The 23947-nt window shown below is 44.8% G+C and overlaps 2 long non-coding RNA genes across 6 annotated transcripts; one reads left to right on the forward strand and one right to left on the reverse strand.

Annotated features, from left to right (window-relative positions):
* Positions 1-6064: 6064 nt before the first annotated feature.
* LOC135378547 (uncharacterized) lies at positions 6065-13142 on the reverse strand. 3 transcript variants are annotated; one of them, XR_010418455.1, is made up of 4 exons: positions 12960-13142; positions 7838-8024; positions 7706-7764; positions 6065-6468 (listed from the first exon to the last, which is right to left on the reverse strand). It is a non-coding gene; the product is annotated as an uncharacterized LOC135378547 (long non-coding RNA). The 3 variants fall into 3 exon arrangements; XR_010418456.1 differs by lacking the exon at positions 12960-13142 and adding an exon at positions 9235-11285; XR_010418454.1 differs by lacking the exon at positions 12960-13142 and having other exon boundaries at positions 7838-8244.
* Positions 13143-14202: 1060 nt separating this feature from the next.
* On the forward strand, positions 14203-21275 carry LOC135378548 (uncharacterized). 3 transcript variants are annotated; one of them, XR_010418458.1, is made up of 4 exons: positions 14203-14400; positions 19319-19505; positions 19579-19637; positions 20875-21275. It is a non-coding gene; the product is annotated as an uncharacterized LOC135378548 (long non-coding RNA). The 3 variants fall into 3 exon arrangements; XR_010418459.1 differs by lacking the exon at positions 14203-14400 and adding an exon at positions 16059-18109; XR_010418457.1 differs by lacking the exon at positions 14203-14400 and having other exon boundaries at positions 16067-19505.
* Positions 21276-23947: the final 2672 nt, after the last annotated feature.

The raw sequence follows: 23947 nt of genomic DNA on the forward strand, positions 1-23947 counted from the left end.
AACACAGTTCGCGATGTGATGTGATAAACGTCACGCAATAAAACTACAAATGCATTACTGTAAAAACCTGGCAGATAACAAAAAGGCAATCACCGATTCCGCTGCTTAATAAATGTCTGCGTTGTATCAGATTTTAACGAGAGAAAAACAAGAGGACGCTAGGAAGCGGGGGGCCCCATGTTTTGAGGAACAGCGTGATGTCAGTATCGTCAAACGGGGGGGGGGGGATATAGGTTTATTGCAAAACAAAACAAAAAACACGAAAGAGGGGAAACGGTGACAGTGAAGGTGATAAGCAAGAGCGGCTGCCGAACTCGCGGCAACTCTCGACGATAGTGCATTTTCGCTCATTTATTAAGGGCACAGAGAAGTGTTACTGTTTCGATTCCTGCTGACTAGACTTCTCAGAGTTGTGTTCTCCCAATTTGGAATTGCGCGCTCAGCTTGTTTTCAGGAATTATAAAGATTCATTACGAAAATAATTAACGGCCGCACTAATTACATTGACAATACACATACCGTCCACAACTATTGCACTCGAGACATTGTGCTGCTTGGGCATCTCTCTTCCTTTTGTCTTTGATTCGAGCGCCTATTTGAGCATCACCTACAGGATATGGAGAAGGCCTGTGCCTTGCGTCGCATTGGAAGGCCTGCTGTTACGATTGTGGATGCTGCCATGAAGTAAATGAAAGAACGAACGAGAAGAAAGCTCGAAGCAGGTCGCAGGCCTCCATATAGGTGACGTAAGCGTGCATGCCCGACATTATTTAGGAAGTGTTGGTTTCGGCACTTTCTTGTGCCAAACGTGACTCTGCTTTCACCTCTAGATGTTCTGAAGATAAGCAGTCTTCCGCTTGTTTATTTTCTTATTTTTATTTTTCTATGGGAGGGAGTTGATAACCGACAAGCATTCTTGATGGTGCCGGGAAGAGACTAAGACGCAAAATTTGAAATTACGCATTGAAGTGTCCTCATGATAAGGCCAAGAACAAACTGAAGCGTACGATACAGTGATCACTCAGTAACAAGGTGCAAGTAACAAAGTGCGGTGCGGTTACTAAATTCGCTTTCTTAGCTTATAGAGCATAATTTCTTTTGAGCATAATGTAGGATAATTTCTGGGCTTTTCCTCAGACGCTGTCACGCATACGTCGGCACATTTCCCTCAGAAGTCGCCCCAGGACACACATTGGTCATCGTCGACGGCATCCCCATTCCCCACAGAGAGAAGAAAAAATGGACCAGGGCTAGCCTTACAAGTGGCAATCACCCCGTTCCACACGCTACGAGCAGCACCCCAGAACTCTGAGCAGCAGCACAGCGAAGAAAAGTTTGGCAAAGCTTATCAAAGCTGATTCATCACGTTTTCATTCTGCGCTGATAGCCGGGCTCCGCGCGCGATATCTGATGTACAAATTCCCTTTCTCGTCGGCCCACGTCTCATTCCATCTTCCTTCCTCCTCGCCGCATACTTTTCTTTCAAGTTGGCTTTCTTACACGTTCTTCTGCTATCAGGCAGAACCTGCATCAGAGGAGGTGTCCCTGAATTCTGGTCATGCTCGTAAAGAGATTTATCCCCTAAGCCTGCATAGTCGTGACACTGAAAAAATGGCTAGGAAGCAAGCCAGCTGGCGATGATGATGCATAATGTAAAACCCCGAGACTAGGGAACACGAAAGGTTCTTCTTGTTCCCTCGAACTGACCTCCTATTTTGTCCTCAACTGGTTGTTCCCTTCCATCTGTTTGTATATATTTTTGTATGTGAAGTAAAGTTTTCAGCTGTGTTTGAGACTTCGTGTTGTGTGTCTTTTCGTGTTCCTCGGGGTTTTACATTATGCATAGTCTCCATGCTTGTGTAATGTAAATAGAAAGGACACCGACACCAACAACCCTCTCCTTTTCTCTCTCTCTCTCTCTGCGCACGGTGCGCGTATAGAAGAGTGAGACGAGTTTAAGGCTTAGTTTCACATGAAACGTCAATTTGCCCATTTTGCCGGTTCGAGTTTGTGCGGACACAGTGAACTCGTTGAACTGTCTAATAAGGCTAACGAGAATCTCTCGTATTTCCGGTTAGTACAAGCCGGGATTTACAGTTATTCGTTACAGTAGCGTTCAACAGGACTGTGCTGTAATGTTCGTAATGCTGAAAAAATGTTAGAAATTCTACCGTCGTCTCCCGTAATAATAATTCGCCGTTTCCTTTTCTTTTCGCTATGAGTGCACGCCTCAGTCAGTTCGAAACTTCTGAAGTTTTTCGGGAGGACCTCGATATTCCCGGTTGCGAAATCCACGATCTCGAAATTCGCGGGGTATAAGAAAAAAAAAAAGGTCCCGGGTTGTGTGGACAGAAAAAATGGTCCCGCAACACCTGCGCTGCCAAAAATACAGGGTCGTGTAGCTAGCCGATGGAGCACATCACAGCCGACCAAGTGTTACCATTCACTCTCCTTATTTGAAATTCCATTCAATGGGCAACACAAAATCGATATGATTCGCTGCACTAGTTCGCTAGTGATATCATCCTCTGGGTGCTAGTATTTTTCTACAGTTAGCCAGACACGGGTTTTACAGTCGTCCCCCGCATCTTTGCTGTGTCGATGTTTATGTACAATGAAAGCTGTACACCCATTTATTCATTGTCTCATGGCCCGTACAACTCCGCTTCTGCTGAAGATACGGCTCATCGACATCCCAAGTATGAGAGAACAACTGCAAAATCTGTGCGTGACCTACAATAGCAGAAAATACGATACAAGAAATACCATATGTGATATAGGAGCACCAGCCAGTGAGCATCATCCGAAGATGTCGTTTATTTATTTGACTGATTTATTTGTTAAAAATGTTTATTATTTGACATCAATTATTACTTGACAAAGGGTTGGGGAACTTAGGATAACGACATTTACAACTGCAGCCCTCTTTGTTCTTCTCTTTCTTTCATTGATTTATTTATTTTTACTTTTATCTTTTTTTTTGCTCTTTCTTTTTTTGTGAACCAACAGGTGAACTAATAAGAAAAAAAAAACGATCAATCGACCGCTGTACCATTATTTCCGCCCACGCAATGAGGAACCATCTTTTCCGGAACCCAGATTCACGTTCTCGAAATAAGGAAAACCAACGACAATGGTCGATTGCTTCGTACGATGATGTGCCATGTTTAAAAATCCGACACCACTATTTACCACACAAATTCACGAAATTCCGATGTCTGTCCACGTCATTTTAGCGAACGAAAGCCACATTTTAGCGAGTTATGCTTAGCAGGGCGGACACGACGGAACAGCACGATGGTTAGTTTATTATTAGGTTAGTACAAGTTCGGTGTTTGCATTTTCATGTTCAGGTTCGTCTAAGTTCGCTTTGGCAGTTTCCCGCGCACAACTGTGCATTTTATAGCCAGATAACATTTATTTACAGTAGTTTATTTTTGAACGGGGATTTCGATGACTTTATTTTGAGGTACACCCAATTTTTCGATACCGGTTCCCTGGATTTTCCATCTTTAGACACTGCCTGCTGGTTGCGCGTGGGATGACCCAAAGCCTTTACCCGTCTGTCTTTGCACCGCGGGCAAAGGGAGGCCTACTGACGAAGATAAGGAAAAGCTCCAGGTCACTGGGGATTATCCGCTGAAGTAATGACACAACACTGAACGAAAAGTTTGATGTAATGTGAAGTACCCCGTGAAAACCAGGGAGTGTCTGTTGCAATGCGTCTGTTCCTCCTGTTCCTCTCTCTCTTTTTTTGTGCAGTACAGACAATGCGATGTCTTGCAGATATGTCGGGAAAATGGTACCCGCATTCTTTTATAACAGGATGGATTACAGAGGAGTAAGCAAAGAAGCACGTTACCGTCTGTATTCGTACCAATAAAATGAAACACACATAAACGCTTTACACCGTGAGCTCACTAGCCTGGCTCCGACCTCACACTCTCTGTACCGGGGGGGGGGGGGGGGGTCGTTGGGTGCAGTTTCCAATACCACCTGGATGCTAGTGGTTTCCTATTGTTGGTCCCACAGGTTTTACAGTTGTTCTGTCATACTTTCTATGTCGATGAACTGTCTCTCTAGCAGAAGCGGAGTTGTAAAGCCAAGGAAACAACGAATAAGAAGGCAACAGCTTTTATTGTCCATAAACATCACCGCGGGGAGGATGCAGGGGACAACTGTAAAGCTCGTGTCTCTCTTTTTTTGTTTTTTACATTCAAGCACGCATGTAGTAGAAAATACTACCAGTAGAAAAATACTAGCATCCAGCGAACGATATCGTAAGCGATCTAGTGCAGCGAATGATGTCGCTTTTATGTTGCTCATTGAATGTCGTGCAGATTTTGTTATCTATTAACAGATGAAAAAGGTATATGCCTCATTTTCCAACAAATGGGGAGAGCGAATGGTAACACTCGGTCGGCTGTGATGTGTTTCATCAGTTACCCCATCCGCACCCCTGTATTCTTCGGCGCGCAGGAGCCTGGGGGGCCATCTTTCTGCTTACACAACCAGGGACGTTTTTTTTTCATACCCCGCATTATCATACATTTTTGTGCACCCGACGACGCAGCAGTTTGTGCGGTACGACATTACCTCAATTCAGGCGCGGCGGCGTGCTTCGGTGACGATTGAAAGCGTACGAATAGCCCTCGAAAACGGAGAGGACTCACACAACAAGTTCCTATGGCTGCCGCCAGGATTTTCCGTGGCGCGGCGGACGCTTTGCACGAAGCGTATAGTACTCAAGTTTCCGGGCAATAATCATTGCGTTACGAGGCGCAATTTGTGCTCCGAGACCTCCGCGTGAAGTTCCTTTCATTTTATCTTGTTCATTTATACATAAAGGCGGAGTTCAAGGAGTTTTAGGAACTTCCTTCTTCTCCTTTATTTTATTTTTATTTTTTTGTTCCGGGTCATTTGATTGAACGTCGTTTGGTCGAAAGCCGTTTGATAGAACGCGGGACATCAGGTCGAACACCGTTTGATCGAAACGGCAGCGGTCGTCTGATCGGTTTTTTTATTGGTTCGCTTGGAGCGTTGATGAAACAAAAAAGAAGAATAAAACAAGAAAAGAAACTTCAGTTCTAACCCGGCGTCGGGAACTTGGCGCCCCCATCGCCCGGCAGCAGCCGCAGTAGCCCCCTCCTGCACTCACGGTTCGGTCGCCGCAGGAGGGAGACCCCCACGTATAGCTGTGCGTGGCTTTCCCGCGTCTGGGGAAAGGGGGATCCTGGCGGTTGAGCAGATCCGGAGGTTGTTTTGAACCCTTATGGGCCCCTCTGGTTAAGCAACACACCGCTTTGGCCCCTGCCTCCCATAGACGGGTGGTCCTGGAGGGCCCGGCCAGGACTATTCAGCCTAGTCGCCATCTCTCTTTTCATTTCCTTTTCTCTGTCTCCTCCTGCCCACTTCTTCCTTTTTTCACCTTCTTTGGCGGCAAGGGTCAACCTTGGGCAGTACTTCTTCCTTAGGAAACTGCACTCGGGTATAGTGCAGAGGTAGTGTTAACGTGTGGGACACGTTCCCTCGTTGGACTCCATGGTGGGTGACACATTTCTGCACTGAATCACTTCCTCCACTTTATGGATAACACACACTCAAAAAATCCTGATCGGCGCCACAAAAGGCACCGCACCGAAGTTCAAACATTACAGTTCTTCAACTTCACTGCAGAACCATGGTTCACGAAGATCCTCATCCTTCAGGCTGAAGATCGATCAAAACCCCTAGCTAGCGTATCTCCCTTCCTCGTTGCGAAAACTTCTGAACAAGTCATTGCTAAAGTATACAATGCAAAAAAAATTGAGAACTGGTGACATCCACGTTGAGGTACAGAGCAGGCAGCAGAGCTCAGCAGTGTTGTCGCTAAAGCAAATTGGTGATATTCGAGTTTCAGTGACTGCACATCGCACACTCAACACAGTCCGAGGCGTTATAGCTAGTGAGGAGCTACTGCAGTGCTCCGAAACAGAGATCGAGGAGGGCTCAAGAGACCAAGGTGTGATCAATGCCAAATGGATATCAATCAGTAGGGACAACAAGGAAATACCAACTAGGAGTAGTAAGTACTGACCACGCTTATCCGGAAACGCTACAAGGCTTCTGGACGCCATTAATTAGCAATTAGAGCTAATTGGGACCCCCCACATTAATCAGCATCATCCAATGAGTCATCACACTAATTGGGGAGCGTCTAACTAGTGTCCAGACCACCCTGTGCGTTTCCGGATAAACGTGGTCATAAAAAATAAAAAAATAGATAGAGATAGAGTGGAGAGAAGGAGTTTAGTTGAAGATCAACGACGCCATCTTGAAGGAAGCGGCCCGGAAAGGCCGCTGACCATCGCCGGGCGACGGAGCACAGAGGCAGGTTGCAAAGCATCCCAGCTATGACCACAAGTTCCGGACATCCTGTGACGTCAGCTGTGACGTCATCATGGCATGTCTGGGCAAGTTAGGACAGCTCTGGACATGCAAGGAGAAAAACACTCGTAATACAGAGGCTGGGAAAGCAAGAGTATGCAAACCATCATTAGCTAACAAGAAAAAACAATTAGTTACACAACAAATGAGCCCACCAGAACAGGAGCGCAGAACCATGCGACTGCTCCATCCGAGAGGCAGGCAGAAACTGACTCGTAATGCTTTTTTGTCCTGTATAAAGCCCCGCAGCTGCACCCCCTAGCGGTTACTTTCTCAACTAATCTCACAACAAAATTATTAAGAATCACGCCAGCGCTACTCCCGGTCCCAAGGCAGAAGATGATAGAAAATGGCGGGAACGCCCGGACAACAGCAACCAGCACTGGCACGAAAATCGCAAACAAAGCGGGAACAAAGTTGACGAAAGCATTAGTTACGCAACAAATCACCTCACCACAGCAGGAGCGCAGACCGATGCGACTGCTCTCGTCGACAGCCAGGGATCAAGTGACGACGGAGCGAACGACCGCACGTCTTTTCCCAACGAGAGCCAGAGGTGGACTGACGTAAGCGCCACTCTACGGGTGCTACGCATGCGCGCGCTCGTAGCGCCCTCTGCGCGCTCCTACCGTCACCTGCGAGAGGCTAAGAGAGAAGAGCATTCCTGCGCCCCCTGCTGGCCGTTCTCATTGGTCGTGAGGCTAAGTGAGAAGAGCATTCCTGCGCCCCCTGCTGGCAGTTCTCATTGGTCCAGACATCATCCTATTGTCTCAGGGCTACACTGTTTTTTTTTTCCACTAATGCTCCTTTGGTCAATCTGCAGTGAAGCCACGGTATGACGTCATCATGCACCTGCGTGGCTCAGGGACGCGTGCGCTCTAGACAGGGGACCTATTATTTATTGAATCACTATCCCAAGATTATTTCCTTTATTCTTCTATAACGATTGCATAGGAAACTATTGCAGAAGATCACCATGCATGAAAACTGATCGTAGGAATTCCAAAGTCTTACTAAATGAGACTTGCAAAAGAACAAAACATCCTAACATGTAACTCCATCAATGGCTAATAAGAGGACTAGGCACTCAATAAATCAACGCGCGCAGAACTCGGGGCAGCACTATCGTCAAGACGACAATGTTCCTTGTCAAAAAAGAAAAAAATACTAAGCGTCAACAAAGGAAAGCATGCATATCGGGGCATATCAGGACAAATTCGTACGACTGCTGGGCAACAGAGGAAAACAAACACTTGAACAGAGTGAAAAAGGCACTCACCATCATTTTTCCCGTTCACAGCATTCCCTCATTGTAAATCCGCTCGTCACAAAATCCACCTACATCGTCGAACACCATTCACCAGTGACGAACCACACATCCGCACCCCATCAGAGGCAGACAGAACCCCACCTAAGCTACGCTCTTCCACTGACGGCCAACGCCAGGAGCAGAATTTGCGTGTCGAGACCCGTCAGTGTCCAAGAGAGAAGTGAATCCTTGCGCCCCCTGCAGGCCGTTCTCATTGGTCGTAACGGCATCCTATTGTCTCAGGGCTACACAGTTTTTTTCCACTAATGCTCCTCTAGACAAGGTCAACCTGAAACAATAGTCTCTCGGTATGCGGTCATCATGCAGGTGCGTGGCTCAAGGACGCGTACGCTCTAGACAGGGGACATATTATTTATTGAATCACTATCCCAAGATTATTTCCTTTATTCTACTATAATGATTGCGTGGGGAATTATTGCAGAAAAACACCATAGACAAGAGGAGATTGTAGCATTTCATTCCCAAAGTCTTACTGTACAGGAAAAAAAAAAAAATGGTTCAGCAAGACATAAAGTCACACACCTGTCCCCCTCGCGGTTACTCTCTGAACTAAATGAATCGCAAAATTATTAAGAATAGCTCTACTCCCATTCAAGGCAGCACTATCGTCAAGAATATGTCTTGTACAAAAAGAAAAAAACTACATGCAGAAGGAAAGCATGTCAGAACAAGCCCAGGCATGTCAGCACATGTTTGTCAGACAAGGGGGGAAAAAGCGAAAAGAAACAAAGAAGGAAACCAGCATCAAACTATTTCTTCTTATTCAAAAACAGTGCTCATCATAAATCTGCCCAGGACAATACACACCATTTTTCTATTGCCACACTTTTTTCCAGTAACGGTCAATGCATTGCTACAGACTGCGTGACGTCATCACATCCTGTCCGAAGAAGAAGACACCGGCAAAGACTCCTATTATTTATTGAATCGCAAGATTATTTCCTTTGTCCTACTCTTAATGACATTGATTCTCTCATTAAAATTCAACAAAAAAGCACCCTGCATATTAACGATTTTCACCCCAAAGGCTCATCATGGTCATTAGAATTACAGTAAACTACCACTGCTCTTTAAAATAATAAGTGAGTCCACTCCACATCACCTCCAGGCCCACCCGAGAGCCAGGCAGATAATTGAATAATGATGCTTTGTTCCTCCTGAATAAAGTCACACACCTGTCCCCCTCGCGGTTATACTCTCTGAACTAAATGAATCGCAAAAGTATTAAGAATAGCACTATTCCCATTCAAGGCAGCACTATCGTCAAGAATGTTTCTCTTCAAAAAGGAAAAATCTACATCTAGAAGGAAAGCATGTCAGAACAAGCCCAGGCATGTCAGCGCATGTTTGTCAGACAACAAGGGGGAAAAAGCGAAAAGAAACAAAGAAGGAAACCAGCATCAAACTATTTCCAAGCACACGCACTCCTCTTGTTCAAAAACAGTGCACATCATAAATCCGTCCAGGGCAATACACACCATTTTTCTATTGCTACACTTTTTTTCCAGTGACGGTCAATGCATTGCTACAGACTGCGTGTCGTCATCACATCCTGTCTGAAGAAGAAGAAGACAGCGGCAAAGACTTCTATTAATTATTGAATCGCAAGATTATTTCCTTTGTCCTACTCTTAATGACATTGATTCTCTCATTAAAATTCAACAAAAAAGCACCCGCATATTAACGATTTTCACCCCAAAGGCTCATCATGGTCATTAGAATTACAGTAAACTGCCACTGCTCTTTTAAAATAATAAGTGAGACCACTCAACATCACCTCCAGGCTTATGTAATACGTGACCCTTTCTATGCTCATACATTCGTTGTCTGAGGCTACACCCGCGAGCAAAAAAGGCGCGGAAGCCGGGTGGGCAAAGTTCCATTCGCGCATTGCGAGCATGAAGGCGGGAAAGGCTGCGAGCAAAGTTCTATTCGCGCATTCCAAAGCACAAGACAGAACGCCTTTACGGGAACACGATAGCATTCCTATACTATATTAATGATTATTGCATTGCAGTTTAGAAAAACTACAACTAAACTATAATTTTAGGAGCCCATTAAAATTCTACTTTCTATGGAAACTATAATTGCCCTATTACTTGGATCGCTACTAATGAAGCGCTCCAATTTTTTCTCTCTTCCCATTTCAGCCTTGTCATGCAGGGAAGCAGACTCATATCCAACATAATTAATTTACACTGAGGGTGCCGTGCTTCAGGAATTCCTATCCTGCGCTCAGGTGCAAGCATTTCTTCACGGATACCTTTAACAGCTGACTTCCTCAACATATCGAACACCCAACAAAATCAAACAAACAATCAGAGAAACCCTCTTCTCAGCTGTACCATGCGACTGTCTTCTTCGTAAAATCGGTGATCTGAGGAAGAGAGCAGCGAAAAATTGCGCGCACTTGTGCTTGACTTAAAAAAACCTGAAGCATATGCCAATAAACCAAGAAAAGGACACTCATGTCTGGTATCTGATAGTGCCACATACACAGACGCATTGTCGCAAAGAAAGCACAGGACAGGGATACACAAATTTCCTTAGGTGAGCAGGGAAAAGGCTTAAGACCTCAGGAATAATCGGAGAATCACCGCTTATCGCTACGCGGCTAACACAAGATAACAAGATAATAGCAGCGGGTAAAATTGCAACACTGCTAAACAAGCCCCAACATGCCATCATGACGTCGCAATCCAGGAAAAAGAAGCACGCGCGCGCACACAGCAGCTCAGGAATGCACAAGGAGAGGTGCTTTATAGGAATTTCTACTCCACACACTCAGATACCAGCATTTCTGCACAAATACCTATAACGGCTGACTTCCTCAACATATCGAGGAAAGCGAATACTAACACTCAACATATAACAAAAAACAAACAAACAAATTCCATTCTCATGAACTCTCTCCTCTGCCGAGCGGCTTTCTCCTGCTCTACCTGGATGCTGACTGTTTCCCCTCATCTACATTCTGAGTAAAAGCCGTGAAAGGAGAAAAGAACCGCGAAAAATTACACGTATGTGTGCTCCAATAGCTGTAACTGCAAGAAACCGTAGCGCACGCCAATACACTGAGAAAAATACGCCTATTTCTGCCACCAGATAATTCTTGCATAATGCCACATACACAGTCGCATTACCCTTGCGTAAAGAAAGCACAGGACAGGGATACACAAATTTCCTTAGGTGAGCAGGGAAAAGGCTTAAGACCTCAGGTCACCACACATCGCCACGCGGCTAGCACAACATGACACCAACAAGATACTAGCAGCGGGAAGAACTGCAACACTGCTAAACAAGTCCAGACATGCCACGAGGACGTCACAAATCAGGAGAAAAAAAGCACACGCATGCACGCAAAGAGGACAACGCATTAAACACACGGAGCGCTCAGGAATAATCGTAGCGTTACCGCACATCGCTACGAAGCTCAACGTCTAACACAAGACGACAACAACAACAAGATATTAACGAAGGGTAAAAATTGCAACACTGAACAAGTCCAGACATGCGACATCGCATACAAAACACTGCTCATCGGGGAAAAGGCCTAAGCCCGCAGCGGATCATCATAGAGCATACACAACTTCATTTTTCTACTTCGCGTAAACTAAACGCGGTCTGCTTGGAAAACGACGTACAAATTTTCTTAAGGAGCAGAGAAATATAGAAATTTCTACTCCGTGCTCAGATACCAGCATTTCTGCTCAAAAACCTGCAAAATTAAGCACTGCTTACTTCGTCAAGATATCGAACACCCAACAAAATCAAACAAACAACCCCACTTCCACTGGTAGAACACTATTCAGCTTTTACGCAGGAGGCTTTCTTCTACATAAAAGTAGAGAAAATAAGAAAAAGAGCAGCGAAATATTACACGCACTTTTGCTTGACTTAAAAAACCTGAAGCATATGCCAATAAACCAAGAAAAAGACACTCATGTCTGCTATATGATAGTGCCACATACACAGACGCGTTACCCTTGCGTAAAGAAAGCACAGGACAGGGATACACAAATTTCCTTCAGTGAGCAGGGAAAAGGCTTAAGCCGTACCGCCTAGGAATAATCGGAGAATCACCGCTTATCGCTACGCGGCTAGCACAACATGACAGCAACAAGATATCAGCGAAGGGTAAAAATTGCAGCAAGAAAGACACTACTGAACAAGTCTAGACATGCGACATCGAATGCCAAAACACTGGTGATCGGGGAAAAGGGCTAAGCCTGCGGCGGATCATCATAGAGCATACATAAGTTCATTTCGCGTAAACTAAACGCGGTCTGCTTGGAAAACGACGTACAAAGTTTCTTAGGGAGCAGAGAAATATAGCAATTTCTACTCCGTGCTCAGATACCAGCATTTCTGCTCAAAAACCTGCAAAATTAAGCACTGCTTACTTCATCAAGATATCGAACACCCAACAAAATCAAACAAACAACCCCACTTCCACTGATAGAACACTATTCAGCTTTTACGCAGGAGGCTTTCTTCTACATAAAAGTAGAGAAAATAAGAAAAGAGCAGCGAAAAATTACACACACTTTTGCTCGCATAGCAATAAGAGAAAAAAATAAAATAAAATAAAATATCGACACACACGCTAATAAACTGTGACAAAGACACCCATTTCTGCTATCAGATAATTATTGCATAATGCTAAATACTCATTTGCATTGTCCCTGCGTGAAGAAAGCACAGGGCAGGGATACACAATTTATCTTAAGCGAGCAGGGAAAGTCACTTCTAGACGAACAGCTTAATACCATAAAGTCTGAATTTTTGCAAAGCAAATAAAGCTTGAACAGCGCTACGAACGTGACAGACACATACTAACAAACAAACAAATAAACATACAAACAAACAAACAAACAAACAAACAAACAAACAAACAAACAAACAAACAAACACTTCTATTCATTTCTATTGATAAAGGCGTAAACCACACTACAAGAACAAAGCACGCTGCTTCAGGAAAGCGTATCAAATGCATCGCAACAGGACCGGCTCTCATAAAATAGCCTGCCCAAAACGAAGACTTCACCAGGTTCGCGAGGTAATTCCATTAAAAACGCTCTCGGTCTATCCTACAGATAGCAATGCAAGCGCTGCTTCCCTTATTTTTTAAGCCACTATTCCACGCAATGGTACATAAATGTATCACTCGTGTCACATGAAAAAGCACACACAAAGAACTTACTTGTCAAGTGGGATCCCTGGTTCAGGAAAGCGCGCGCGCACACACAGACACACACTCACATTTTCACAATCACAAACACAACGTCTATTCTCACAACCACATAAATCCATATTATTCCTCAGGTCAATAATTATCCTACCATCGTCAAAAGATGGCTCACTCTTGTATGCGATCGCAAAGCGATAGGTCCTCGTTCCGGATGTAATAGGATATCGCCACTCGGCCGACGCGAACCAAAAAAGAAAGAAAGGAATGCGCGTTCGCTATACCTCCACAAAGAAAACGGTGCCGTGCTTCTACGCAGCGCTCATCATACAGGAGTGAATTGTCTTCTTCGTTTTCCTTTTATTTTCTTGCACCCATATACTTTGCAAGAATACTATAGAGCAGAACGGACAAATGTGAACATCATTCGCTACACACTGTAGCTCTCATCATTTTTAAACCAAACCACTTAACATGTGTTCATAGGTCTTCACTAAATAGGTGAGCCGATAATGACTCAAAATGAAATGAAATCAAATAAAATAATCATTCCAGCATCGCTGGCTGCAAGCTTGGGTACCCTGCTTGGGTCTGCTGGCGCTGGAATAAAAGATTTATCGCGAGGGTACTACAATGGTGAGCTCTGCTGCTGTTTAAGTGATAAAACAGTGCACCTGCTCGGGGAAAGGGATCGCGCGCGTCCAAACCGCGAGGCCCGCGTTGCGCTCGCACGGGGAATCGCGCGCGTCGCGTCCCGAGAACGGCTCCGCGCGCGGCTCGCGTGGGGCGCGGTTCGGGAGCACTGTTTTATCACTTAAACAGCAGCAGAGCTCACCATTGTAGTACCCTCGCGATAAATCTTTTATTCCAGCGCCAGCAGACCCAAGCAGGGTACCCAAGCTTGCAGCCAGCGATGCTGGAATGATTATTTTATTTGATTTCATTTCATTTTGAGTCATTATCGGCTCACCTATTTAGTGAAGACCTATGAACACATGTTAAGTGGTTTGGTTTAAAAATGATGAGAGCTACAGTGTGTAGCGAATGATGTTCACATTTGTCCGTTCTGCTCTATAGTATTCTTGCAAAGTATATGGGTGCAAGAAAATAAAAGGAAAACGAAGAAGACAATTCACTCCTGTATGATGAGCGCTGCGTAGAAGCACGGCACCGTTTTCTTTGTGGAGGTATAGCGAACGCGCATTCCTTTCTTTCTTTTTTGGTTCGCGTCGGCCGAGTGGCGATATCCTATTACATCCGGAACGAGGACCTATCGCTTTGCGATCGCATACAAGAGTGAGCCATCTTTTGACGATGGTAGGATAATTATTGACCTGAGGAATAATATGGATTTATGTGGTTGTGAGAATAGACGTTGTGTTTGTGATTGTGAAAATGTGAGTGTGTGTCTGTGTGTGCGCGCGCGCTTTCCTGAACCAGGGATCCCACTTGACAAGTAAGTTCTTTGTGTGTGCTTTTTCATGTGACACGAGTGATACATTTATGTACCATTGCGTGGAATAGTGGCTTAAAAAATAAGGGAAGCAGCGCTTGCATTGCTATCTGTAGGATAGACCGAGAGCGTTTTTAATGGAATTACCTCGCGAACCTGGTGAAGTCTTCGTTTTGGGCAGGCTATTTTATGAGAGCCGGTCCTGTTGCGATGCATTTGATACGCTTTCCTGAAGCAGCGTGCTTTGTTCTTGTAGTGTGGTTTACGCCTTTATCAATAGAAATGAATAGAAGTGTTTGTTTGTTTGTTTGTTTGTTTGTTTGTTTGTTTGTATGTTTATTTGTTTGTTTGTTAGTATGTGTCTGTCACGTTCGTAGCGCTGTTCAAGCTTTATTTGCTTTGCAAAAATTCAGACTTTATGGTATTAAGCTGTTCGTCTAGAAGTGACTTTCCCTGCTCGCTTAAGATAAATTGTGTATCCCTGCCCTGTGCTTTCTTCACGCAGGGACAATGCAAATGAGTATTTAGCATTATGCAATAATTATCTGATAGCAGAAATGGGTGTCTTTGTCACAGTTTATTAGCGTGTGTGTCGATATTTTATTTTATTTTATTTTTTTCTCTTATTGCTATGCGAGCAAAAGTGTGTGTAATTTTTCGCTGCTCTTTTCTTATTTTCTCTACTTTTATGTAGAAGAAAGCCTCCTGCGTAAAAGCTGAATAGTGTTCTATCAGTGGAAGTGGGGTTGTTTGTTTGATTTTGTTGGGTGTTCGATATCTTGATGAAGTAAGCAGTGCTTAATTTTGCAGGTTTTTGAGCAGAAATGCTGGTATCTGAGCACGGAGTAGAAATTGCTATATTTCTCTGCTCCCTAAGAAACTTTGTACGTCGTTTTCCAAGCAGACCGCGTTTAGTTTACGCGAAATGAACTTATGTATGCTCTATGATGATCCGCCGCAGGCTTAGCCCTTTTCCCCGATCACCAGTGTTTTGGCATTCGATGTCGCATGTCTAGACTTGTTCAGTAGTGTCTTTCTTGCTGCAATTTTTACCCTTCGCTGATATCTTGTTGCTGTCATGTTGTGCTAGCCGCGTAGCGATAAGCGGTGATTCTCCGATTATTCCTAGGCGGTACGGCTTAAGCCTTTTCCCTGCTCACTGAAGGAAATTTGTGTATCCCTGTCCTGTGCTTTCTTTACGCAAGGGTAACGCGTCTGTGTATGTGGCACTATCATATAGCAGACATGAGTGTCTTTTTCTTGGTTTATTGGCATATGCTTCAGGTTTTTTAAGTCAAGCAAAAGTGCGTGTAATATTTCGCTGCTCTTTTTCTTATTTTCTCTACTTTTATGTAGAAGAAAGCCTCCTGCGTAAAAGCTGAATAGTGTTCTACCAGTGGAAGTGGGGTTGTTTGTTTGATTTTGTTGGGTGTTCGATATCTTGACGAAGTAAGCAGTGCTTAATTTTGCAGGTTTTTGAGCAGAAATGCTGGTATCTGAGCACGGAGTAGAAATTTCTATATTTCTCTGCTCCTTAAGAAAATTTGTACGTCGTTTTCCAAGCAGACCGCGTTTAGTTTACGCGAAGTAGAAAAATGAAGTTGTGTATGCTCTATGATGATCCGCTGCGGGCTTAGGCCTTTTCCCCGATGAGCAGTGTTTTGTATGCGATGTCGCATGTCTGGACTTGTTCAGTGTTGCAATTTTTACCCTTCGTTAATATCTTGTTGTTGTTGTCGTCTTGTGTTAGACGTTGAGCTTCGTAGCGATGTGCGGTAACGCTACGATTATTCCTGAGCGCTCCGTGTGTTTAATGCGTTGTCCTCTTTGCGTGCATGCGTGTGCTTTTTTTCTCCTGATTTGTGACGTCCTCGTGGCATGTCTGGACTTGTTTAGCAGTGTTGCAGTTCTTCCCGCTGCTAGTATCTTGTTGGTGTCATGTTGTGCTAGCCGCGTGGCGATGTGTGGTGACCTGAGGTCTTAAGCCTTTTCCCTGCTCACCTAAGGAAATTTGTGTATCCCTGTCCTGTGCTTTCTTTACGCAAGGGTAATGCGACTGTGTATGTGGCATTATGCAAGAATTATCTGGTGGCAGAAATAGGCGTATTTTTCTCAGTGTATTGGCGTGCGCTACGGTTTCTTGCAGTTACAGCTATTGGAGCACACATACGTGTAATTTTTCGCGGTTCTTTTCTCCTTTCACGGCTTTTACTCAGAATGTAGATGAGGGGAAACAGTCAGCATCCAGGTAGAGCAGGAGAAAGCCGCTCGGCAGAGGAGAGAGTTCATGAGAATGGAATTTGTTTGTTTGTTTTTTGTTATATGTTGAGTGTTAGTATTCGCTTTCCTCGATATGTTGAGGAAGTCAGCCGTTATAGGTATTTGTGCAGAAATGCTGGTATCTGAGTGTGTGGAGTAGAAATTCCTATAAAGCACCTCTCCTTGTGCATTCCTGAGCTGCTGTGTGCGCGCGCGTGCTTCTTTTTCCTGGATTGCGACGTCATGATGGCATGTTGGGGCTTGTTTAGCAGTGTTGCAATTTTACCCGCTGCTATTATCTTGTTATCTTGTGTTAGCCGCGTAGCGATAAGCGGTGATTCTCCGATTATTCCTGAGGTCTTAAGCCTTTTCCCTGCTCACCTAAGGAAATTTGTGTATCCCTGTCCTGTGCTTTCTTTGCGACAATGCGTCTGTGTATGTGGCACTATCAGATACCAGACATGAGTGTCCTTTTCTTGGTTTATTGGCATATGCTTCAGGTTTTTTTAAGTCAAGCACAAGTGCGCGCAATTTTTCGCTGCTCTCTTCCTCAGATCACCGATTTTACGAAGAAGACAGTCGCATGGTACAGCTGAGAAGAGGGTTTCTCTGATTGTTTGTTTGATTTTGTTGGGTGTTCGATATGTTGAGGAAGTCAGCTGTTAAAGGTATCCGTGAAGAAATGCTTGCACCTGAGCGCAGGATAGGAATTCCTGAAGCACGGCACCCTCAGTGTAAATTAATTATGTTGGATATGAGTCTGCTTCCCTGCATGACAAGGCTGAAATGGGAAGAGAGAAAAAATTGGAGCGCTTCATTAGTAGCGATCCAAGTAATAGGGCAATTATAGTTTCCATAGAAAGTAGAATTTTAATGGGCTCCTAAAATTATAGTTTAGTTGTAGTTTTTCTAAACTGCAATGCAATAATCATTAATATAGTATAGGAATGCTATCGTGTTCCCGTAAAGGCGTTCTGTCTTGTGCTTTGGAATGCGCGAATAGAACTTTGCTCGCAGCCTTTCCCGCCTTCATGCTCGCAATGCGCGAATGGAACTTTGCCCACCCGGCTTCCGCGCCTTTTTTGCTCGCGGGTGTAGCCTCAGACAACGAATGTATGAGCATAGAAAGGGTCACGTATTACATAAGCCTGGAGGTGATGTTGAGTGGTCTCACTTATTATTTTAAAAGAGCAGTGGCAGTTTACTGTAATTCTAATGACCATGATGAGCCTTTGGGGTGAAAATCGTTAATATGCGGGTGCTTTTTTGTTGAATTTTAATGAGAGAATCAATGTCATTAAGAGTAGGACAAAGGAAATAATCTTGCGATTCAATAATTAATAGAAGTCTTTGCCGCTGTCTTCTTCTTCTTCAGACAGGATGTGATGACGACACGCAGTCTGTAGCAATGCATTGACCGTCACTGGAAAAAAAGTGTAGCAATAGAAAAATGGTGTGTATTGCCCTGGACGGATTTATGATGTGCACTGTTTTTGAACAAGAGGAGTGCGTGTGCTTGGAAATAGTTTGATGCTGGTTTCCTTCTTTGTTTCTTTTCGCTTTTTCCCCCTTGTTGTCTGACAAACATGCGCTGACATGCCTGGGCTTGTTCTGACATGCTTTCCTTCTAGATGTAGATTTTTCCTTTTTGAAGAGAAACATTCTTGACGATAGTGCTGCCTTGAATGGGAATAGTGCTATTCTTAATACTTTTGCGATTCATTTAGTTCAGAGAGTATAACCGCGAGGGGGACAGGTGTGTGACTTTATTCAGGAGGAACAAAGCATCATTATTCAATTATCTGCCTGGCTCTCGGGTGGGCCTGGAGGTGATGTGGAGTGGACTCACTTATTATTTTAAAGAGCAGTGGTAGTTTACTGTAATTCTAATGACCATGATGAGCCTTTGGGGTGAAAATCGTTAATATGCAGGGTGCTTTTTTGTTGAATTTTAATGAGAGAATCAATGTCATTAAGAGTAGGACAAAGGAAATAATCTTGCGATTCAATAAATAATAGGAGTCTTTGCCGGTGTCTTCTTCTTCGGACAGGATGTGATGACGTCACGCAGTCTGTAGCAATGCATTGACCGTTACTGGAAAAAAGTGTGGCAATAGAAAAATGGTGTGTATTGTCCTGGGCAGATTTATGATGAGCACTGTTTTTGAATAAGAAGAAATAGTTTGATGCTGGTTTCCTTCTTTGTTTCTTTTCGCTTTTTCCCCCCTTGTCTGACAAACATGTGCTGACATGCCTGGGCTTGTTCTGACATGCTTTCCTTCTGCATGTAGTTTTTTTCTTTTTGTACAAGACATATTCTTGACGATAGTGCTGCCTTGAATGGGAGTAGAGCTATTCTTAATAATTTTGCGATTCATTTAGTTCAGAGAGTAACCGCGAGGGGGACAGGTGTGTGACTTTATGTCTTGCTGAACCATTTTTTTTTTTTCCTGTACAGTAAGACTTTGGGAATGAAATGCTACAATCTCCTCTTGTCTATGGTGTTTTTCTGCAATAATTCCCCACGCAATCATTATAGTAGAATAAAGGAAATAATCTTGGGATAGTGATTCAATAAATAATATGTCCCCTGTCTAGAGCGTACGCGTCCTTGAGCCACGCACCTGCATGATGACCGCATACCGAGAGACTATTGTTTCAGGTTGACCTTGTCTAGAGGAGCATTAGTGGAAAAAAACTGTGTAGCCCTGAGACAATAGGATGCCGTTACGACCAATGAGAACGGCCTGCAGGGGGCGCAAGGATTCACTTCTCTCTTGGACACTGACGGGTCTCGACACGCAAATTCTGCTCCTGGCGTTGGCCGTCAGTGGAAGAGCGTAGCTTAGGTGGGGTTCTGTCTGCCTCTGATGGGGTGCGGATGTGTGGTTCGTCACTGGTGAATGGTGTTCGACGATGTAGGTGGATTTTGTGACGAGCGGATTTACAATGAGGGAATGCTGTGAACGGGAAAAATGATGGTGAGTGCCTTTTTCACTCTGTTCAAGTGTTTGTTTTCCTCTGTTGCCCAGCAGTCGTACGAATTTGTCCTGATATGCCCCGATATGCATGCTTTCCTTTGTTGACGCTTAGTATTTTTTTCTTTTTTGACAAGGAACATTGTCGTCTTGACGATAGTGCTGCCCCGAGTTCTGCGCGCGTTGATTTATTGAGTGCCTAGTCCTCTTATTAGCCATTGATGGAGTTACATGTTAGGATGTTTTGTTCTTTTGCAAGTCTCATTTAGTAAGACTTTGGAATTCCTACGATCAGTTTTCATGCATGGTGATCTTCTGCAATAGTTTCCTATGCAATCGTTATAGAAGAATAAAGGAAATAATCTTGGGATAGTGATTCAATAAATAATAGGTCCCCTGTCTAGAGCGCACGCGTCCCTGAGCCACGCAGGTGCATGATGACGTCATACCGTGGCTTCACTGCAGATTGACCAAAGGAGCATTAGTGGAAAAAAAAAACAGTGTAGCCCTGAGACAATAGGATGATGTCTGGACCAATGAGAACTGCCAGCAGGGGGCGCAGGAATGCTCTTCTCACTTAGCCTCACGACCAATGAGAACGGCCAGCAGGGGGCGCAGGAATGCTCTTCTCTCTTAGCCTCTCGCAGGTGACGGTAGGAGCGCGCAGAGGGCGCTACGAGCGCGCGCATGCGTAGCACCCGTAGAGTGGCGCTTACGTCAGTCCACCTCTGGCTCTCGTTGGGAAAAGACGTGCGGTCGTTCGCTCCGTCGTCACTTGATCCCTGGCTGTCGACGAGAGCAGTCGCATCGGTCTGCGCTCCTGCTGTGGTGAGGTGATTTGTTGCGTAACTAATGCTTTCGTCAACTTTGTTCCCGCTTTGTTTGCGATTTTCGTGCCAGTGCTGGTTGCTGTTGTCCGGGCGTTCCCGCCATTTTCTATCATCTTCTGCCTTGGGACCGGGAGTAGCGCTGGCGTGATTCTTAATAATTTTGTTGTGAGATTAGTTGAGAAAGTAACCGCTAGGGGGTGCAGCTGCGGGGCTTTATACAGGACAAAAAAGCATTACGAGTCAGTTTCTGCCTGCCTCTCGGATGGAGCAGTCGCATGGTTCTGCGCTCCTGTTCTGGTGGGCTCATTTGTTGTGTAACTAATTGTTTTTTCTTGTTAGCTAATGATGGTTTGCATACTCTTGCTTTCCCAGCCTCTGTATTACGAGTGTTTTTCTCCTTGCATGTCCAGAGCTGTCCTAACTTGCCCAGACATGCCATGATGACGTCACAGCTGACGTCACAGGATGTCCGGAACTTGTGGTCATAGCTGGGATGCTTTGCAACCTGCCTCTGTGCTCCGTCGCCCGGCGATGGTCAGCGGCCTTTCCGGGCCGCTTCCTTCAAGATGGCGTCGTTGATCTTCAACTAAACTCCTTCTCTCCACTCTATCTCTATCTATTTTTTTATTTTTTATGACCACGTTTATCCGGAAACGCACAGGGTGGTCTGGACACTAGTTAGACGCTCCCCAATTAGTGTGATGACTCATTGGATGATGCTGATTAATGTGGGGGGTCCCAATTAGCTCTAATTGCTAATTAATGGCGTCCAGAAGCCTTGTAGCGTTTCCGGATAAGCGTGGTCAGTACTTACTACTACTAGGCACATCATTCTGTCTTTCCAATTGCACACGCTCCCCACAGAAGTAAAGGCTGGGTATGTAAACTGTCACGTCCGACCTTACATACCCAACCCGCGTCGATGTTTCAAATGCCCCAGATTTGGCCACCATTCTCAAGTGTGCCGTGGACACCTGATATGCCCCAAGTGCGCGGGCGACGGTAATGCCCATGCACCAGAATCGTGTAAGAGTGATTTCCATTGTGTGAACTGCGAAGGCAACCACCCCTCTTATTCAAGAAGCTGCCCACGCTTTAGCGATGGAAAAGAAATCTTGAGAATTAAGACTATACAGCAGCTGACATACAAAGCAGCGAAAACACAACTGGAGTTTCAGAAAAAAGGATCTTTCTCTGAAGCGGTGCGCCAGGGAGTGGCATCGATCAGAGTATTTGTGAGGACCCAAGCTTGTGGACCTCCACTTCACACTCCCCAAACACAAGAAAAGTCTGCGGAGAGTTCGCCTCCGCCGGCTCCCGCCACAATCTCTACGGAGGTTGATGGCGCACTTTCAGTTTGGGATGAGCTCACTGAGAGCTCATCCCAGACTGCCACACACTCAATGGAGCTTGACGACGATGACTGCATGTCGCAGAAATCGTCGTCAAGTCTTCCAAATACGCTGGACCAGAGAGCTCCTTCCCAAGGGAACGAGCAAAGAGAAAAGCACGGAGATCGCGGTAGAGGCAAGTCGAACGAGAAACAGAGGCTTCCCCCGCCAAAGGTTACACCCCCTTAACACACAATGCGCAGAGTCCCTTTACTCGTTCCTATTTCCATTCTAATTATGGGACAGGTATTCCTTCACTGGAACTGTCGAGGCCTCTACAGTAACATTGATGATGTACACGATCCTTTTGAAAAGTACACAGCTGTCTGTTTCTGCCTACAAGAAACATACCTACACGAAGAAAACTTAAACCCTTTCCACTGACATAATATTTTCAGGAACAACCGCGCAGACAGAGCACGTGCATCCGGTGGTGTGGCTGTAGTCCTTCCACAGTGCATACCTGCAAAACACTTTCCATTCGTTACATACTTGGAGGCAGTAGCAGTCGAAGTGTGCCTCGACAGGACTTTCACGGTATGTTCACTGTACCTGCCCCTATCAGTGGTAATAGAGCAAAGAGATTTCGAAGATTTATGCAATAAACTCCCCCAGCCGTTTATGATTTTAGGCGACCTGAATGCCTACAATCCTTTGTGGGGAAGTTCAAAAGTAGATGCACGGGGGAAAATGTTCGAAAGAGTCCTCTTTTCGGGGTCACTCTGTCTTCTGAATACTGGGTTACCTACCTATGTGAACTCCGCAACACAAATTTTTTCTTCCATAGACATTTCACTATGCAGCCCATCAATTTTACAGTGATCGCTTCCCAGTAGTGCTAAAATATCGTACTCTAGTCAATACTAAATACAGAAGCCGACACTGAAGATTTTTGTTTAAGTTTAATTTGTACAAGCTTTCGCGTGGAGGTCCACGCTTCCTCAGGTACCTGAGGAAGCGTGGACCTCCACGCGAAAGCTTGTACAAATTAAACTTACACAAAAATCTTCAGTGTCGGCTTCTGTATTTTGTTTATGTGATCTACAGGACTTGACTCCCCTCTTCGTATACGCATCTAGTCAATACTCTGAGAACACGCCCTCCCAGATGGAAATTTCAACTAGCCGACTGGAATCAGTTCTCTGAAAAATGTGACCTCTCTGTGATTCCCATTGACACAGTGACGATCGAGGAAGCTAACAATCTTCTTAGCAACGTCATCCTTGATGCAGCAATACCATTTATTCCCCAGACTTCTGGTCGTCTCCCAAAGCGACCTAAACCCTGCTGGAATAATGAATGCGAGGAAACTCGCAAACTTCAAAATCGGGCGTGGGGTACATTTTGGAGGTACCCAACAACACAAAATCTCTTACTGTTTAAAAAGGCAAGAGCAAAAGGCCAGATGGACGCGAAAACAAGCTAAGCTGTCCTCTTGGCGCAACTTTGTCTCTTCTCTGTCCTGTAATACCCCATCCAAAGTGGTGTGGGACAGACTCCGCAAAATCAGAGGGGAATATCTCAGTCGTTCAGTCCATCTTTTAGAAGTCAATGGCCAGGCACGCCAAAGCCTAGAAGAACAGGATAATGACCTCGGTGAACACTTCGAAAGCATTTCAAGTTCTTCCCACTACACAGTGAATTTCTTAAAACTAAACAAAGAGCTGAGAAACGAAAACTTCCAATACATGACGGTGATGATTCTGTGTATAACCAACCATTCACCATGGTAGAACATTCACGCTCGTTATTAGCTGCGAAAGCAACCGCTACAGGCCCAGATCGAGTTACATACTCCATGCTCGACCACCTGTCTGCCTTATCAAAAAAAAATGATTACTCAAGTTTTTCAACCATGTTTGGATACAGGGAACATTACCATCTGCATGGAAAATTGCCACTGTGATACCCCTCCTAAAACCAGGGAAGGAGGCTTCAAATCCAGCCAGTTACCGTCCTATTGCTCTTACGAGCTGCATAGGTAAAACCTTTGAGCGAATGGTAAACAACTGACTGATTCACCACGTAGAAACAAATAAGTGTAGGATTTCGAATCGGGTGTTCCACAGTGGATCACCTCATTCGTCTGGAA

Source organism: Ornithodoros turicata, chromosome 1, assembly GCF_037126465.1.
Source record: "Ornithodoros turicata isolate Travis chromosome 1, ASM3712646v1, whole genome shotgun sequence".
In the NCBI taxonomy this organism is placed as follows: Eukaryota; Metazoa; Arthropoda; class Arachnida; order Ixodida; family Argasidae; genus Ornithodoros; species Ornithodoros turicata.